This window comes from Gymnoscopelus microlampas (genome assembly GCF_963454915.1).
Source record: "Gymnoscopelus microlampas genome assembly, chromosome: 6".
In the NCBI taxonomy this organism is placed as follows: Eukaryota; Metazoa; Chordata; class Actinopteri; order Myctophiformes; family Myctophidae; genus Gymnoscopelus; species Gymnoscopelus microlampas.
The window spans coordinates 56,398,630-56,418,151 of NC_139943.1; the positions used below are offsets into that span (position 1 = coordinate 56,398,630).

The following is a 19,522-nucleotide window of genomic DNA, read 5'->3' on the forward strand; positions in this document are numbered from 1 at the left end:
CAATGCCTCGTGATGATGTGTTTTAGGTCTGCTTTTGGACAGTATGAACCATTGTAAGATATACTGTAGCATGTCTGGATGAAGGCTGTTTACTGTTTTTGTTTTATTTCTCTTGCAGATTACTACTGATTTACCAACATACCTACGTGTTCTCCTCCTACAGCGGAGCTGTCTGCAGGACGCCGGTGAGCGGCAACGCGGAAACCCCGGACTGGATTTCGCGGACTGAACGGAGTTATACTGGCCGTCTAGTCACGGTTGTGGCGGCCCACAAAAACCGGATCGGATTCACCAAAGGACTGGACCGGACTGATTCAAACTCGGTATCTCTAACCCACCTAATCCACTGACTTGCTTCCTTCCTCAGTTATTGATGTGTAGTTACATGTTATATGAATTGATGTTGCTTGCTATTTTAAATGTTGATCCAATGACGTATTGTATTGAAAAGGGTACCCTTGCATAAACTGTCTGTTAGTTTTATATAATAAAAGGTATATATTTTTATACGTACATACTGTGTCGTGTCATTCACTCTGTATATTGGTGTGAACGGGAGTCCGAACCTAGAGTGGTAACAACTCTACCCAAAAACCTGTTACATTTACTGTACATGCATGTAATATTATATGCATTTATAAATACAGGGTGTCATATTCATAATGTTCAAGGTAATAATGATAAAATCACAGTAAGTTGGTGTCTGGCGGTTCCACCAGTTAGTGCACTAAACATTATGCTATTTAGTAGTTTAGTTTTCAAATATTTATTATCTTTATCTCGTTATAACGACCATTCAAAGTCATTAGGTGTTGTGTGTGCAATATGACGACTGTAGTTATGTAGGCTGTAGAAGACACTTTGTAGGGAAGCAATAAAATAATTGTCAGTTCACACACCAGGGCCACCTGGTGAGACAGTGAAAAATCTAATTGTAATCAATGACCACATTTGCATGGATATAGGTCATTTTCTAAAGACAGCTAAGCGATCATTTACAAGACAAAAGGAATGTTGCAGTGCAAGTGTGAAGTGGGTGAGGGAGATATTTCTAAAGACCTTGTAATTCTAGAGAACACATTATGTTTGTCAAATAAATGAAGAGTTATTCTGCAAGCAGTTATTCTTTCACCACACCAGGTTGTATTGTTCTGAAGGAATTTGGAGCAATCATGTAAAATAGGAACTTGAATGGTTTATCTATCTTAATGGCTCTGCTGTGGCTCTGCTGTGGCTCTGCTGTGACTATGAACTTAGAAACACTGGTATGTTTGAAACAACATGGGCAAGAACCAATACTAAACAACACTGTGTATCAGTAAAAGGTGTAAGTTTGTGGAGCTGTTGCGATAATGAATTGAGGAGGTGTAGATCGATCTATGTCTTTAAAAAAACATTTGAATAATAATGAAAATAAAACGAAGAATAAAACAAAAAAAAACAAAAAAAGAGTAAAAATAACAAATCATGTATGTATAAAAATATATGTGAACATGCATTGTATTATGAAGCCAAAACCTTTGTCCTGTTTTTTTCTGTATTCTTTTTTCCTTCTCCTTTTAATTTCACTTTTGTGAGAATTAAATTGATTTTCTTTGATTGTCATGGATATATTTTATGTTGAAAGGCTAGGCAATATAAGCTATGTAGCTTCAGCCTATACCTTTTTTTTGTCACAACTATGTCATGTATTATTGCTGCTGTTGTTTTAAGAAAATAGAGCATATTGTTTGCATAGTGTACAAATGACCAAAAATAAAAACCTGCAAAGTGAAGTGAAGTGCTTGAATAGCAAGATTGAGATGAGAGAGACTCATCCACACAAGGACATGACTAGTGTTGTTTATTGTAAATGTAAAGGAAAGCAGGACATGAGAAATGGTTAGCAATGATGACCATTACAGACAAAGGTGAAATTAGATGTATATATTTACTTTTCATATCAGAGATAGTTTGAGTTGAACTATTTATGTAATGTGTTTATGTTAACTTAATTCATCACATTACATTCACAAATGACACAAGGGTTAATTAGCAGAACATTGTACATCCCATCTTAAGACCTGACTCAGATGAGAGAATTATTTCATATTCACTCATATATGTATTAATGAGTGAATACAACATTGTTGAAGTCTGAAGATACTGATTGTCTGTTTACTGTTCATGCATTTATAAATACAGGGTGTCATATTCATATATGTTACGTCAATCTTATAGGAATTAAGACATATTTGAATTGCATGCATATTACAAATCAATTCATCCACAAATGGATGCTCTTGGTTCTCTTGTAACAGAAAGTCATATGTTTCTAGAAGGTTGCATGGGTGGAGCATGTCTCAAATAAGTTACTGACTCCACCCCAGGCTCTCTGGTATAAGAAGAGCTTGTAGTTGTAATTTATCCACAACTCCTCCAGGATATCAATCATTTCTGATCAGATCTGACTGTGGACTCCAGAATTCAGTGGAAGATGAACTCTCTCAACCCAACCCAGGACAGTTCTTCTGAACAGGAGGGACCCAAAGAAAATGGTATGTTACTTTCTCTACCTCCTTTCTAGTTTTAATTTCCCTTATGTCGTACAAATGTTTTATTACTTTAATTTTCAAGTTTTAAGCAGTCCCACTACTTATCTCAAAATCTTTACTTTGTGTATCTTACTTTGTGTTTCATTTCAATTTGACCTGTAGCTTTGCTGTAGATTATTATCACTATATATTATTTATCTTTATTACTTCTCTGTCTCCTTTGTGTTTGTTTGTATATATATATATATATATATATATATATATATATATATATATATATATATATATATATATATATATATATATATATATATATGTATATATATATATATATATATATATATGTATATATATATATATATATATATATATATATATATATGTATATATATATATATATATATATATATATATATATATATATATATATATATATATCACCATGGCTGGCGGTTAACTTTATGTAATTACGTTGTAAATTTGAACTAGATTCCCACATCTAAACTATATTTCCTTTGTCTTTCTGCAATCCAGTGTTGCATCATCAGCCTGGCTTCCCTGTGCTACCAGCAGTAAATGAACAAAGAAGCGTGGCTAAACCAAAACGACACTGCTGTGATCAGTGTGGACAACACTTCAGTTACATGTCCAAACTTAAAAGACACCAGACAATTCACACTGGCGAGAAACCTTATAGCTGTGACCAGTGTGGACAACACTTCTCTGAGATGTCCACCCTTAAAAAACACCAGAGAATTCACAATGGAGAGAAACCTTATGGGTGTGATCAGTGTGGACAACACTTCTCTCAACTCTCCAGCCTTAAAAAACACCAGAGAATTCACACTGGAGAGAAACCTTATGGATGTGATCAGTGTGGACAAAACTTCGCTGTGATGTCCACCCTTAAAAAACACCAGAGAATTCACACTGGAGAGAAACCTTATGGGTGTAATCAGTGTGGACAACACTTCTCTGTGTTGTTCGCCCTTAAATCACACGAGATAATTCACACTGGAGAGAAACCTTATGGGTGTGAACAGTGTGGACAACACTTCTCTGTGATGTCGGCCCTTAAATCACACCAGAGAATTCACACTGGAGAGAAACCATATGGATGTGGTCAGTGTGGACAAAACTTCTCTCAAATGTCCACCCTTAAAACACACCAGAGAATTCACACTGGAGAGAAACCATATGGCTGTGAACAGTGTGGACAACACTTCTCTCAAATGTCCAGTCTTAAAACACACCAGAGAATTCACACTAGAGAGAAACCATATGGCTGTGAACAGTGTGGACAACACTTCTCTCAAATGTCCAGTCTTAAAACACACCAGAGAATTCACACTGGAGAGAAACCATATGGCTGTGAACAGTGTGGACAACGCTTCTCTCAAATGTCTGGTCTTAAAAAACACCAGAGCATTCACACTGGAGAGAAATCCTAATTTGGACAATGTGGAATTAATTTCACTCAGTTATGCAACCTAAAATGTCTGGTGTTGAAGCAAGTTAGTACAAATTGCTGTATGCCTTCTGGACTTGTTGTATGTTGTGTTTTATATTCCTGATTGCTGCTATAGATACCATACCTGTCATCATGAAATGTTTAACTTCATTACACCTAGTTGATATATTGCATGGTTGTGTTATCACTGTCTTGCTGAACATGTCCCATCAATATTTCACTTATTGTACTAAGTAAGTGACAAATAAACCCTTCTTGATTGATTCTTGATTTGTTTCCCCCTCTTTTTTTCTTGTATGTATAATTTGTAAGGCACACTAGTATATATATAGAGAGAGAGAGACTCATCCACACAAGGACATGACTATTGTTGTTTATTGTAAATGTAAATGAAAGGAGAACATGAGAAATGGTTAGCAGTGATGACCATTACAGAAAAAGGTGAAATTAGATGTATGTATTTACTTTTCATATCAGAGATAGTTTGAGGTGAACTATTTATGTAATGTGTTTATGTTACATTAATTCATCACAGTACATTCACAAATGACACAAGGGTTAATTAACAGAACATTGTACATCCCATCTTATGACCTGACTCAGATGAGAGAATCCCACCTCTAAACTATATTTCCTTTGTCTTTCTGCAATCCATCATCAGCCTGGCTTCCCTGTGTTACCAGCAGTGAATGAACAAAGAAGCGTGGCTAAACCAAAACGACACTGCTGTGATCAGTGTGGACAACACTTCTCTGTGATATCCACCCTTAAAAAACACCAGAGAATTCACACTGGAGAGAAATCTTATGGGTGTGATCAGTGTGGACAACACTTCTCTCTGATGTCCACCCTTGATTTTAAAATTCTTTTAATAGTTTATAAAGCTCTAAATGGTCTGGCACCTTCCTACCTATATGACTGCCTAGAGAGACATGATCCAAACCGGACCCTCAGGTCTTCAAGTGCTGACCTACTCGAGGTGCCTAAAATGACATACAAAAAATACGGTGAAGCAGCATTCTGCTTTTACGGACCAACAGTGTGGAATAAACTCCCATTACACCTAAAACAGGCAGCCTCTGTCGATAGCTTTAAAGCACAGCTCAAGACCTATTTCTTCACTCTTGCTTTTAGCTGACTCTTTGGTTGATTTTTAAGTCCTCACTGTATTGCCTATTTTAATGTTTTATGCTTTTGCTTTTATTTTATTTTATTTTTTGTTTGCTTTATTGTTAAATTGGTTGTAACTGTAACTGTATTCTTGCTCTGTAAAGCACTTTGCGCTGCATTTCATGTCATGAAAGGTGCTATACAAATAAAGTTTATTATTATTATTATTATTATTATTAAAAAACACCAGAGAATTCACACTGGAGAGAAACCTTATGGGTGTGATCAGTTTGGACAACCCTTTTCTCTAATGGCCCACCTTAAAACACACCAGAGAATTCACACTGGAGAGAAACCTTATGGATGTGTTCAGTGTGGACAACTTCTCTCAAATGTCCAACCTTAAAACACACCAGAGAATTCACACTGGAGATCAACCTTATGGGTGTGATCAGTGTGGACAACACTTTTCTCTAATGGCCCACCTTAAAACACAACAGAGAATTCACACTGGAGAGAAACCTTATGGCTGTGAACAGTGTGGACAACACTTCTCTAAAATGCCCAGTCTTAAAAAACACCAGAGAATTCACACATGAGAGAAATCCTAATTTGGTCAATGTGGAATACATTTTACTCAGTTAAGCAGCCTAACATCTCTGTTGTTCAAGCCAGTACAAATTGCTTTATATCGGTATGCCTTCTGATATTGCCTATATTCCTGATTGCTGCTATAGATACCATACCTGTCATCATGAAATGTAACTTCATTACACCTAGTTGATATATTGCATTGTTGTGTTATCGCTGTCTTTGCTGAACATGTCCCATCAATATTTCACTTATTGTACTAAGTAAGTGAATAAACCCTTCCTGATTGATTCTTGATTTGTTTACCCCTCCTTTTTTCTTGTATGTAGAATTTTCAAGGTAATAATGACAAAATCACAGTAAGTTGGTGTCTGGCGGTTCTGCCAGTTAGTGCACTAAACGTTATACGATGTAGTAGTTTAGTTTTCAAATATTTATTTTCTTTATCTTGTTATAACGACCATTCAAAGTCATGAGGTGTTGTGTGTGCAATATGATGCCTGTAGTTATGTAGGCTTTTGTCTTGTTTGTAATAAACATTTCAAGTTAAGATGCTGCTTGCAATGTGTTGGCAAACAGCAATTAGACATACATCAATAAAGACAGCATTTACTCCAGAATGAATCTTCCCGTAATGACATTTCTCTTTGTTAACAGCAGGTCATAGTTATTCAACTTTATTCATTTCAACTATAGCATATGTTTTCACACTGTGTTACTTACTACAAAATAAGCTTTTACCAAGAAATAACAATCTGACTCTAACTTCATCTCTGTCCCATGTCCTAGAGACAGAGGGAATTAACAGATGTTCCACTTTGACCATCACCCTTGCATAAGGACAATAGCCCTGAAATCAACCTCCTGATTAACAAAAGAACTTGGCTCTATGACTTGTTTTGAGTTCACACTCAAAGCTGGGAACCTCTGTTTCAGGACAAAAGGCAGGAAAGATCTGAACACAATAGAATAAAAGCTTCTTCTGTCTTCTTTGGTTAATCAAATCAAGAGGTGTTTTCTCTGTACCTTCTCAAACCCCCACGCACCTGGGCTTCTAAACTTAAACCATGGCCAGAACTTTTGGAGTGCTTGGGAATGCAAATTGATGATCGCATCCCCCCAGATGGGACACAACTGTAGAACTCAAAAATCACCCAGTATTTGTGACACAATATTAAATCAGATGTCTTACATATGAAATAGCATGTTCATGTTTGAAAGTTTACTTCATAACCCCTCTTGGGAGACTTAATAACGTCTCCCACAAAGGAACTTTCAAACCTGTGAAATAATACAACTCCGGGTTAAAGTCTCTTTCAGCCATCTGTCCGCCCTAAAGAGAATCAACACTTAACAACCTGCTTATGTATGCCACTGAACCTGCAAAACAATCGTCATTTGGTTACCGATCAAAACACATCGTATAGCATCCTGTAACAAAAAGTGTCCTTCAGTGTCCACGCGCGCAGAAATGATTTTCTGTTTTTCTTTTTTCGCCTGAGCTAACAACGCAATTACTGGATTCTTCTTCTTTGAATGTCCATGTTTTGCACACCGATTCCTCGAGCACTTGGAGAACAATGTTCCCCATTGTCCAAAAACTAAAGCCACGAAAAAGACTTTCACCAGGCCACCTCCTGTAACCTTGAAATCCCTGCCTTTCGGTATGCGCCCACACCTACTTTTCAGCGCTTTCAGACAAAAAACAAAAGGGAGCATCCCCCCATATGTAGTAATCTCCAATCTGCAAATGACATTTTGTTGAATCTCAAAGGCCCGTAGAGCTGGATTCTGGAACATCTAGCCGTCTGCTTGATGTCTGTGGCTCTATAGACCCCCGTCCTTCTACTGTCCTGTAGTGTTGTAGTTCGGAGGTTTCTCACCGCTCCTTATCTGCCGAGTTGTCAAACACATGCCTCTCCTGTCGTAGGCCTCCTGTTGAGCTGTCAAACCGGACCTTGTCATGGACGTTTGCAGAGCTGGGTTGACGAGTTGACCTCCATGGCTCCCTGCTGTCAAACTGGACCTTGCCGTAGACGTTTGTAGGGCTGTGTTGAACCGGTAGACCTTCTCGTCTTTGCAGCAGTCATCTCCTCGACCTTCGTCTGGTCTGCTGTCATCTGGGACCCTTCTGTTCTCCTGGTGCCCTGTAGCGACGCGTTAGATGAGCCAAAGCTGATGAGTAGACCGACGGCCTGGCGATCGATGCTCCTTTCTCCGCTGATGCCGTGACACAAGGGTTGAGATGACTTCAGGTTGAAGGGCCTCGGACCAGCACAGCTTTCCTGGTGTATCGATTTCTTTGACTTTGGCTCCATTTGACATCCCACCGACTCCATCTTGCAGCCCTGGACACCATCCACTCAGCCATGATCCCCTCTGGATTATCAGCCATCTGTGTCTCCAAGTTCCTCCAGCTTTCTCCAACTCCATTCCTGACATGAAAATACTTGGCAAAACTTTCCCTAAACTTTTCCTAATAAATCAAACATTTATCAATGACAATAGATGTGTCCAAACAGATAATACATTTTAACTAGGTCTTAGCCAATTGATTCCTACATAAATTACTCTAGCTCAATTTTCCTTTTAACTCTATTTTAACAAAAATTCAAAATGTATACTACAGTACTCTCTGTACAAGCATCCCCTCTTGGTCCTAAATTTAGTAATAACAGAATTTCTCTCTCAATATTTTCAAAATGTGTACACTCCTTAGAGCCTAATAAATCTATACAGATCAGTGCTGGTGATGTTTTTGCCACCAGGGTGCAAAGCCGTTTTAAGCAAATGGAACAAAGACCCCCCTAACTATCTGTCAATTTCTATCTAATCTGTCTACCTTATTCCTATCATTCGACACCCGGGCATGAGAATTGCTAACCAATCCCCTCCCCCAAGATCCATCGATATTCACTCCACGAAGAGTATAGCTAAAAGATAACCTTAGGTCTGTTCCAGAAAAAGACTGTTTCCACCCCTGTTAACTCACATCATCCAACACTTACCTTAAAAACTGCGGTCCAATTATCTTTCTTTCCCTGGTTCCTAACAAAAACAAACAAACGAAATATGGTAATTTCAAAGCACAGACATCTCCTATTAAATGCTTGGATTTTGTATATTGTTCTGTTACCTTATATAAACGAATTTCAGCCTATTTTTAGCACCAGTACTGAACCACTGAATTAAGTATGTAAGTCCACTATCGAAACTCTATTATATTAGTCGATTCGTGATATGAAAAAGAATAGTGATCCAGACCGGGAACTGTTTATAAGCTGTCACTCAATTTAAGGCAAATTTACAGTTTACATTTTAGCACCAAAGAGAAAGGTCTATGTCCTTTTAAAAACCTGAATGAAAAAGTGTAGTCCCTTCCTAGCCATCAGAAGGCCAACAATGACTCTGTCCTAAGATCTCCTATTTAATAAACTAAAATCTAATTCACTTTAGCAAAATAAGAATCACAAATATCTCCCTGTTGCAGTATAGTTCAGGTGTTTTTTGGAATGAACCCCCAAACCCCTGCAATCAGAAAGCCAGTGAAACTTCTACTTTACGGTTTCTCCATTTTAACCTTCAATTATATCCAAACCATTACTTTTAAAATCAGCTGCGCATCATGGCTTAGTACAACTGAATAAGGTATCTATCAATCAAAGCACGTTTGTGTAGCTAAGACATCCGTTCTTTAACTTCTAGGCACCTTTTAACCGATCCAATACATTGCCAGGTCATGGTATTCCTCATCATGCTCAAACCTTCGTCCCTTCCGAAAAGAATGCATCATTCTGTTCCTGGCCAGTACAACAGAACTAATCCGGGCGTGCACTCCCAGATTGCATCTCTCCGAAAAAGGCCTCGATTTCACACAACCAGGACAACACATCACAACAATACACTAGACCAGCCAAACAATTAAGCCGCCCTGAATGAAGCTCTAATCAAACCGAATCAATCCTATATAATAAAACCTTAGCTCTCAATATTTAAATATCTTCACACGGACATCTACAAATCTATAGTTGATCAAATTTAACCTTTGCTCTTATTATTTCTTTATACTGTGACATTCCAATTTTTCCTTTCTTCTAAATTCACTTCTTACTGTCCTATTTTGTAGATTACTTTAACAGTTCAAAGATTATTTTCACTATCATTTAGACTAAATCGTTATATCAGTTAAATATTTAAACAATCATTTCATCTCACCCCTCTACAACACTCTTTGCAAAAGATGTGTTGTATAAAAATGAAATCCACCAATCTATCTCAAAAACAACACCAGATCCAAGCTATTCCAAGCACCGAAAAACTCTCAACATCCAGTCCAACAAAAATAAAAAATAAAATAAAACTACCTCCACAAGACGCAACATTCGCCGCAAACACACGACCGCTCACACACACCAGAGAAAACATCAGACACACATTCACACACACACTTTATCCCCAACATACACACACGCTCTATCACAGACCATTCGTCAAAAATCCACGCACGAGACAAACACAGACACAGAATCACACTCACATCTCCATTGTCCAGTCCAAGAAAAAATTGCACTACCACGAAAGTGATAATTTAAGAAAGCAGTACGCAGCCGAAAAGCCACAAAGTAACCTCAAAGTAAGAGTGATCACACGCTCCTTGCGTCCAGCGCGCGCAGCCTCTGATCATCTAAATCTCCTCCTTGTACCTCCAACACACATACTCACAGACATGCCACTCGCCCCTACAACAAAGACTCATCACATACCTTCACAAGACTAACATTAAAAGAACAGTAACATTACCACGAATGTGATAATTAAGATATCATTACACAGCCGAAAAGCCATGACCCCACAAAGACGTCCCCAAGAAAGTCGCATTACGAACGTAACACATAAAAAGTTCAACCCCAAAAAAAACTCCCATGCGATCACAAAATAAACAATGCCTTGTACCTAAATGTATCTCTTTTCTCCCTACACGGTAGAACACTACAAAATATATACTCATAGGAATTCAACCATATTCTGCTATAGTACTCAATGATGTGACTCAACTGATTCTTAGACTGACGCCGATAGTAATTTTCATAATTACAGGTATTTTCCAATGTTCCCAAGATACATACAAGGCTTACTCTTATACACTTTAAACTGAACCCAGGATTTCTGTCGGGCTAAGGCACTCGAAGTCCATCGCGCGCCGATATCTAAAAGCAATCGTACACTTACTTTCAGTTTATAATCGGACCCTGGGCCCAGTTTAAGCCCACCACGGTGGCTCTATACTTTTCCAAACGTTACAGTGGTATTTGTTTTATTGTAAGCGGCCTTGTACTTATACTTTTCCAAACGTTACAGTGGTATTTGTTTTATTGTAAGCGGCCTTGTACTTATACTTTTCCAAACGTTACAGTGGTATTTGTTTTATTGTAAGCGGCCTTGTACTTATACTTTTCCAAACGTTACAGTGGTATTTGTTTTATTGTAAGCGGCCTTGTACTTATACTTTTCCAAACGTTACAGTGGTAATTGTTTTATTGTAAGCGGCCTTGTACTTATACTTTTCCAAAATCAAATAATAGGTTTGTTTAGCCATGATTAAATGATCTTGAATGTTGAAAAGATGTTCAAATCGTACCCAAAAACAAATACAATAAGCCCGTCCCCGCTCCCAGACCCACTACATGAGTCAAGAACCTGGAGGGCTATTACACCGTTATAATAAGTACGATCAGAACATCATCAGCCCCAGGCCTTTAACGGCTTCAGAAGCGCTTTTGTGCTACAAAACACTTACCTTAGGCCCCGGGTTCTCCCCCCAAAAAAAACCTCCCCCTCAGGAAACCAGCCATTCGCCCTTAAAATCAAAAATAAAACCACACAAAAATCAGGTTCTTTTCGTATACCCCATTCTTCAAAAAGAAGAAAAGCATATTAAGACGACTGCCGACAACGCCATTATATGTTGTATATTTTCGATCCCAAGAGCGGGCTATTAATAACAGTTTCCTGGGAAAGAAGCTCTAAAGTAGAGGAGTCCAGAGTCCAAGGATTTAGTCAGGGCATCTTTTTATTTCAGCCTGACCGGCCGTCTGCCAGGGTGGTCAGATCAGGCAGAGCGCCCAGTCACATACAAACACAATCATTTATACACTGTTTACCTCCTGTCAACAAGGGGAGGGGTCAGGTAGTTTAAGCCCAACCCCACTTTCTATAGTTCTGACAGGGACGTTGTCGGGCCGAGTCCCCGCCTACCATGTTGGTATCACACATTTAGCAGTTATACAGTGTAACAATCTTGTCTTATTTCTATTTATCAAACTTTACGTTTACACAAAGGCTGGTTTAGTATTTCTTGTTCAACATCTCTCAAGCTTTAAAATGAATCCACACACTTTAAACTTCATGGTTTCAAACAGCAATTAGACATACATCAATAAAGACAGCATTTACTCCAGAATGAATCTTCCCGTAATGACATTTCTCTTTGTTAACAGCAGGTCATAGTTATTCAACTGTATTCATTTCAACTATAGCATATGTTTTCACACTGTGTTACTTACTACAAAATAAGCTTTTACCAAGAAATAACAATCTGACTCTAACTTCATCTCTGTCCCATGTCCTAGAGACAGAGGGAATTAACAGATGTTCCACTTTGACCATCACCCTTGCATAAGGACAATAGCCCTGAAATCAACCTCCTGATTAACAAAAAAACTTGGCTCTATGACTTGTTTTGAGTTCACACTCAAAGCTGGGAACCTCTGTTTCAGGACAAAAGGCAGGAAAGATCTGAACACAATAGAATAAAAGCTTCTTCTGTCTTCTTTGGTTAATCAAATCAAGAGGTGTTTTCTCTGTACCTTCTCAAACCCCCACGCACCTGGGCTTCTAAACTTAAACCATGGCCAGAACTTTTGGAGTGCTTGGGAATGCAAATTGATGATCGCATCCCCCCAGATGGGACACAACTGTAGAACTCAAAAATCACCCAGTATTTGTGACACAATATTAAATCAGATGTCTTACATATGAAATAGCATGTTCATGTTTGAAAGTTTACTTCACATGTTTCATTAATTATTATACTACCAGAGGAAGATATTAAGTTTAGACCTAGTGAGAGGTCAAAGTGTGTTCTATGTTGTCACATTTAGCTTTAATACATCAGTGTTACATTTGGTCCTAAATAAGAGTCAAATGTTCACATTAGTTCTGATGCAACATGTGACCCTGATGACTGAATCCTAATGTTGTGTTATTGTGTACACACAATACAGTACATAGGATTTATTTGTCTGTCTGTTTTAACTGTCTCTCTTCTTCTTTTATCAGGTATTCTGGTGCCGACAACAAATGAGAATCTTTAGACTCATCCCACACACCTAGGTTCACTTCCTCTTTCTTTTTACTAAATGTTTTTTTTTGTTAGTCTTTGTGAGTCTGCCACCCAGTGTGACAAATCTGCCGGCTGGAATTGCTGGATAGAAAAAATTACACCGGCTTCCCTTTCTTTCAAAAGCTTCCTTGGATTCAGTCAGGAAGTGATGTGCCTGTGATACAGTTCAGTGAAGAGAGGACACAATGCAGCCAAACTCTGAACCAATCATTTGAACTAAACATTTAATTGAACTGTACCCAATGATTCGGTTCATTGAACACAACATTTCAGTGAACTGTACCCAATGATTCAGTTCATTGAACACAACATTTCAATGAACTGTACCCAATGATTCAGTACATTGAACACACTGAGCATTCCATCACTAGCAGGATCAAAGACAGAACCTTGTGGTCCAAAGGAGAGTGTTCTACCAACTGAGCTGCCCTTCCTACTAAGATACACTATTGAGAAAGTATTGGTCAAATGTTGTTTGAATGGACTGAGTTGTTTCTACTTTGATGGTTACTGTAGTTGCAGGTAGGGTGCTGGGAGGTTAGGTTTTTAAGTAGTTTACTAATAACTTGTTCATGATCTATTAACTATTACTAGCATAGTTTTAAATCATTACATCATTAACTAGGGTTGTAGTTGAGACCACTTAAAGCGAGTCCAAGTCAAGACTAAGTCCGAGGGGGGGGGCGAGTCCGAGTCAAGACCTAGTCCGGAAGGCCAGGGAGGGGGTCGAGTCCGAGTCGAGGCCGAGACCGACAGGAGGCGAGACCGAGTCGAGACCAGATTTAAAAAAAAAAAATATTATTCGATAGCTGTCCATAAGCACCAGACAGCTCTCTAATAATGTTAATGTGAATGGGCTCCTCATAATATGGGTTTAATACAATTATTTCATTGCATTGTAGTGACTTGGACTCGAGTGGACTCGGTGGGGGTAGAGTCCCGAGTCCCTTAGTCCGAGACCGAGTCAAGACCGAGTAAAATCATGGGCGAGACCGAGACGAGACTGAGTAAATCCAAATGCAGACTCGAGACCAATCTCGAGTACTACAACCCTATCATTAACCGACTGTTAACAAACATTTAACAAGTTATGAATAACACATGAACTAATCATTTATGAATGATTAATTTACTATTATAAGGGAAGGTTATTCTAAAGTGTTAACATGTTCACACAGTTAATACATTCTGATTCTTATTGGTTTATTGTCTTTTCAAAGAACACCTGGGTGTGTTTTCAGAGAAGCAGAGAGTCATCGCTGCCCCCAGGTGGAGAGAGGAGGAAATACATGTGTGTCCATTCAGCTTTTAAATACTCAAAACAGCAGCACAATGATGACATCATCAACCTTTTTCACAAAAGTGTCATTTAAACAATTTAAAATGCTAAATGGCTAGCCAAGGCTAACAACAATTAGTGTGCGGACATTGTCTTTTCTCGGTGTTTCGCCCAGGTTGACATGGTTTTGAGGTGAGGTTAAGGTTAAATTTATGCATAGTGTTTGTGAGGTTAAAGGTAATGGTTAAGGTTAGGTTTAGACATAGTTTTTGTGAGGTCAGGGTTTAGGGCCACCTAGGCGACACACCAAATGAAGAGGGAATCCTAATTAGTGTGGGTGGTTCGTCAAATGACTTTGTATAGTTTCTGTTGTCAAAAAACAAACTTTATTTCAGTTCTACACTATATTGAAACATTAAATAAATGATCACATACACAATCAGAGTTCTTCATAACATTAATATTAATATCCATCTGAATGGAAGTCAGTCAGCCATGTTTGTGAAAAAGGTTTTATTATTTTTTAATTGACCTTAAGTTATTTATTATGTAATCATTTATGTGTGATAATTAATGTGTTACGATCATTATGACATCACTGTTTCCCTGTGATGGGTGGACCTGGACCTTCTAGGGTGGTCTGAGCTGATGGGTGGACCTGGTCCCTCTAGGGTGGTCTGAGGTGATGTGTGGACCTAGACCTTATAAGGTGGTCTGAGGTGATGGGTGGACCTAGACCTTATAGGGTGGTCTGAGGTGAGGGGTGGACCTAGACCCTCTAGGGTGGTCTGAGGTGATGGGTGGACCTAGACCCTCTAGGGTAGTTGAGGTGATGGGGGGACCCGGGTCCACCCAAAATAGACAATTGTGGGCCGCCAGTCTAGGAAATTAATGGTAAACACTGATGACATGCAATCATTTATATTAAGTAATGATTTATATGTAATCATGTATATGTAATCATGAGCAGGGGAGCAGATCTCATTACAACTTAGGAGGGAACCACAAACAAGGAATCTTCTCATCAATAATATCACCAACATAGAGCTAACACTAGGATTTTAAACTAACTAATAATGTTCACAATGATTACAGTTTGTCTGAAATTTGGTATAAAAGACAAAACACCAACAAAACAACAACTGCCACGTGATGATCAGGACACACGGGTGACAAAAACAAAATCTTCAAAAAGTATTGTGTTTACTGTATGTGAGAATGATTTCAAAAGTTGAATCAGCTTTTATTAAAAATAGATTTTAAATGATATTAAAAAAATACTTTATTGGAACATGTCAGACATGTCCCCTCCTCCCCCCCTGGGATCTGCACCCCTGATCATGAATGGTTTGAAGTTCAGATGTGAGATTTTGGCTTTAATTTGCTTGTTTTGAATAGCTTGTCACAATATCAATAAAGGAATAAGTAACATAATTGGGCCTCATGTTTTCATAAATTTCACTCGTACAGTATTTTCTCTTAACTGTCTGTTAAGAGAAAATACAAGAGAAGCCAACATTCACCAAATGTGTTTTTCCCCAGGTGTGCTTAACGATGAGTCCTTTCCATGTCGTACCTGAAGGCAGCGTTCAAGATCATTGTCTTTACTGAACTCTCCTATACTTGAATACAATGTTTTATGTTGAAAGAATTGTCCTCTTAATACATGCCGTACGCTGCTTCTCTAGTAAAGGCTTGATACTTAGTTGCGCGTGGTGTGACGGACCCGGAAATGGCAGATCTACAGTACAAGCTCAAAACTAGTGGTGCACGATAAGTATCCGCCCGTTAATTATCGGTCCGATATCAGGAATTATGACGTCATCCCGATAAAACCATTAACATTAATTATAGCTCCGATAATATATAATATTTGTTTTGTCAGCTGTGATCTGCATGGATTCTCTCGGTTAGACACGGTTGTATGGAGAAGTACAACTCTCTCGGTTAGACACCGTTGTGTGGAGAAGTATATCACACTCTCGCATACCGTTGCTGCAATCCCCGGCCAGTCTCCCCAAAACACACTCGCCCCGGGACCAATCCGGCGACCTCGGAACGGCCGCCTCCACTGAAAAAATGGGGGCAACTATTTTTTGGGGTGAGGCTTCCGGTTACAAACACGAGCCGTAAAAACGGAAATTAAACATTACTCTAGTTTCTGCAAATCCCTGATGCACATTGCAAGCTTGACAACGCTGGGATGCATGTCCCGCGGTCTCACCAGGTCATGCACTTAGTTTGTGTTGCTGTCAAATCTAGATATTAAAACGTGTGTCAGGTATGTTTATAACACCACCAGTCAGTCAATCAATGCAATCTAGAGGGGGGCCCCTTGAAGTTGACAACATAGTTAGGTCTCATGTCCGATTTTCTATTTTAAATATATCGGCTAGGTAAATCATTTTACTTTATCCAAATAAATACAAAAACAAAAAACGAACGAACAAAAGAACAACATTTTGCTATAATTAGACTCACCAATCTCAATTTCTAATCTTAAATATAGCTGCAAGCAGCAATAATCAGGTTTGAGGCATGATAGGCAGAAAGCGATATGGAACAATAGCACAATAAGACATAGAAACAGAATGGATTGAACTTGGGACAAAGCAGCCCATGCAACTAACAAATGAGCATTCTCAATAGCTGAGCAGAGTGCTGAGGGATGGTGGCTTGCAATCCAGGGTTAAGGACCTCACTCATGGACACCTCAACCCATGGTCATAGACAGGAATCGAACGTTCAACCTTCGGACTCACAGGCTGTCACACTTGATTAAAGGAGACACACCATGAATTTCACTTTTTTTTTTTTTTTTTTTTGTATTTGTTGGGCTCCCCAGTGTCTCTTGTACCCCAATTTTTTTTTTTTTTTAACATTCAGTCATTCATTCTCATTTCAGAGATTTTCAGAATGGGCGTGTCTGAACAGGCCATCTCAGAATGGCATGTTTGCTTACATCACGAACCATTCTGCCCATGTATTTTGACAGACAGAATTGCTCAGTAGCACCCCTCTGCCCAACAGGACGTTTTGGTATTGCAGCTGAAAGTGCTTTATAAGCCTGAGAGAATTGACTTGGGATGAGTATATCTGAGTGTTGATTTAGGCTCAAACCTTTTGAAAATGGTTTCAGGGACATACACCAAATGATATTAAATATCAAATATTTTTTTTAAATTCATGGTGTGTCTCCTTTAAGCTAATGCTTCATCCAGCCTGACGGTGTCTGTTGAACATAGACTCTTGCCTTCTGCCATGAACCGAGTCCCTGTTTCACTAAAACTAAGATCAGTGGTTCACAAAGAATTTATCAATAGATAAATGTGATGTCTCCTCTGTACCAAAACAAGTGAAAGTAGCCGATCTACAAGCTCACAAAGCGTTGCTATCCAAAAGGTTGTGAGCTTGTAGATCGGCTATTTTCACAAGGAATACATATACATTGAAAATAACTAATCTCAAAAGGGCATTTCATGTTATCTTCATTGCAAAAAAAAATGTATATGCATTAATTAACACTAGTCCATACCCGGTCGACGCATCCGTGGGGGGATATGCGCACATGATCTGGCAACCCGGGAGGCAGTTCGTCCCATAGCTCGCGGGGCCACCCCACAGCTGGGCAGCCCCGTAACCATGGCGACATTCTTTTACACAAAAACGCTAATAAACAGCTGAGATTTGGTGAAATCGAAAAACAGGCTTCGCTGTTCCGCGCACATAATGGTCAATGGCTGTGTGCAAATTCAGATCAATTGCTCCAGCCGCTGAGGAGAACCGGACAGAACAAGTTTTGGTCTTACCACTACAGACAGACGTGACTCAAATTATAGGACTGCAAAGTAGTTCTACTTTGGTTCACAGAATATTGAACATCACCATGGCACATCTACAAGAATGTGAGACAACAGAGTTCTGTTCAAGCCATTTATTGTTCCGTTGCACACATGAGCATTTTATGATTGGGCAAGGTGGTGAGGCTTCATGGTCATGGGTTTACACTATGAAAGATAGAAACACATGATTATTATACAATTCAACATTCAACACTACAATAAACCAAGTGACATTCAATATTTCTCTAAGATTAATTTATTTTATTTTATTTAACCTTTATTTCACTAGAGAAATCACATTGAGACTAGTGTCTCTTTTACAAGTGTGCCCTGGCCAAGAGAAGAGGCAAATAAAATGTTACACAGCTCTGCCAGTAACGACAATACAGGACATAACAAAACAAAGACAAACATGACATCCGTAATACCAAAGACCTACTACCAATAGCACCAATACAGACTATTTAAAATACTAATAACAACAATACATCATAAAACTAATAAACTAATATAAGACTAAGATCACAGCAATTGCTACTTGTCAAAGCAGGAGCAATGGTTGGAGAATGTGCCCATGGCAATCCTCTTAAAAGACACTAGAGGGATCAATGAAGCCAATTTTAATCTGGTCTGTAGATCGTTCCACGACCAAGGCCCAAAAAACGCAAGGTTTTTTTTCCCTGCCTCAGATTTAGTAGTGGGTACGACATAGCGCATCCAGGCATTCGATCTGAGGTTAAGCGAATTTTGGACAAGATTAAATTTTGAACAAATGTACGAGGGGGAATTTCCAAGAATGGCTTTATATATAAAAGTGTACCAATGTAGCAACCTGCGAGATGCTAAGGAGGACCACCCTACTAGGGAATACAGAATACAATGATGTGTCCTATAGGTGGAGCTGGTAATGAACCTCAACGCAGCATGATAAAGGGGATCAAGTCTACCCAATATTGAGGGACAGGCGAATCGATACACAATGTCGCCATAGTCGAGTTGCGACATAAACAGGCCAGTGACCAGCCTTTTCCTTGAAGCAAAAGAAAAACAGGACTTCATTCTATAAAAGAAGCTTACTGTGAATTTTAACTTCTTAATCAACGCTTCAATGTGATGATTGAAGTTTAACTTGTTATCCAACCAAATTCCCAGATATTTGTAAAGCACCACCCATTCGATGGTTACTCCTTCCAAGGTGGTGATATTTGGGGGGATAATGTCAGCTCTATTTGGAGTAAATAGCATGGCCTTGGTTTTTTGGCCGTTTAATAGCAATTTGCTATTTACCAATTC

General features: G+C 38.8%; 1 protein-coding gene across 1 annotated transcript in view; it reads left to right on the plus strand.

Annotated features, from left to right (window-relative positions):
• LOC311046528 (H-2 class II histocompatibility antigen, E-S beta chain-like) overlaps nt 1–14,469 on the plus strand; it is a 184,012-nt gene extending 169,543 nt beyond the window's left edge. The window contains exon 10 of the mRNA XM_084058888.1: nt 14,329–14,469. The gene's annotated coding sequence lies outside the window, so the exon portion shown is untranslated. The remainder of the gene's footprint in view (nt 1–14,328) is intronic.
• The last annotated feature ends 5,053 nt before the right edge of the window (nt 14,470–19,522 follow it).